This window comes from Cetorhinus maximus, chromosome 4, assembly GCF_964194155.1.
Source record: "Cetorhinus maximus chromosome 4, sCetMax3.hap1.1, whole genome shotgun sequence".
Classification (NCBI taxonomy): Eukaryota; Metazoa; Chordata; class Chondrichthyes; order Lamniformes; family Cetorhinidae; genus Cetorhinus; species Cetorhinus maximus.
Window position 1 is genome coordinate 13,290,297 of NC_135882.1, and position 1,540 is coordinate 13,291,836.

Sequence of the window (1,540 nt, forward strand, 5' to 3'; positions counted from 1 at the left end):
TCATTTACATAGGAAACATAAACCACTTACAGGGCTGCTGTATTCTATATATGCAGATGTTAGTAACATTAACAGTGGTCTGTCTCACTTGGGAGGAGTGCACGAATTATCAAGCCCCACTACTCCGCAGGCCATACCATTAATTTAAATGTTTAATTTTACCACTGAAATGGCCAATTGTGTACCTATACCTCTAGTACCCAGAAGAAAAGAGACAGACCAACCAGGCTTCTTTCAAAAAAACTCAGAATTATTAAGTTATTTTAAAACAAAACTTCTTTTAACAAGTTGCAAGTACTAGTTAACACATAATTGTAATCAGGAAGTGTAACTATCCATCTCTTCCCAGCACACACACCAGACACACACACAGAAAAACAAAGAACAAACAGATAGAGTCTCGCAGAGATGGGTTTTGGAGGATGGGCGTTATAAAATAAAGGATAAAGTCCGCAGGGTCTCGACGCTGTCGACCTGGAGTTCTTCCCTGTGCAGACGAGCCACTGGTCCCGGTGGATGCGTGGAAGTTCTCACCACTGGTCTCAGCTTTACAGGTCCAAATGCAGACTAGTTACACTCAGAAGAGAGTTCTCTGACTGCAGGTTAATAGCCACACACAATTTTAGGCAAGGTAGAGAGAGGGAGCCAGTCAAGGTAGCTTTCCTTTCTCAGCTTGTTCTCCAACAAGACTGCCTCCAAAACAAGCAGGTTCACAGCTTCAGCTTTTCCCCCTCTCCTATGTGATTGCCTTTTTGTCTCCCAGCTAATTAAAGTGCTTTTTGCAGTTCAACACAAACAAACAGCTCCTTCTCCAAGTACCATACAGGTCAGGTGATTTCTTGGAAGAGGCCTGCATGTTTACAGTTCCAAGGTGAACCTATGACCTTTTAAAAAAAAATCCCAGGTTAGCATCCACGTGCCCAGATCATACCAAATCCTTCCAGTTTGTAATAGAAAGAATCATATCTCTCAAGACTGAAGTTAATACTCACCGTAAAATCTGCAATTTAACAATCAGGTTCATTGCTATTGAAGATGTACAGTTTAATCAGTTTTAATTTTATTGTCTGTTCTAAATTGATTGAGATGTGTATTATGACTACTGCAACTGAGTAAGCTGTATACTATACCCATTATAGCAGAGGAGCTGGTGGAGTTATTAAGAAGGCAATGTTGCCTACACAGGGCCAGAACTGTTTACGATTTACCAAAATCTTCTAAAATAACATGCCATGAGGCAAGGTTTCAAATTAATAATGCAGGTGTATATTATCCAAGCCACTTTTACAAAAATAAAGTTTACCAAATAGACTTGCATATTCGAACACATTTAGCTATGCTGCCAAAAGCTTTCACAGCCTGGTATTCTAGGTAACTTGCATTAGGGTCAGATCAAAGATCACAGGCCTAGCCCTATTACTGGGGTGTCCAAACTAAATCCTAGGGACCACAAGCCCAAAGATGCCATCTCTGTTCTGTATGTGCTTTTAGTACATCCTCATCCATTTGTCCTATTTGGAATCCATGGGCTGGATGCTCT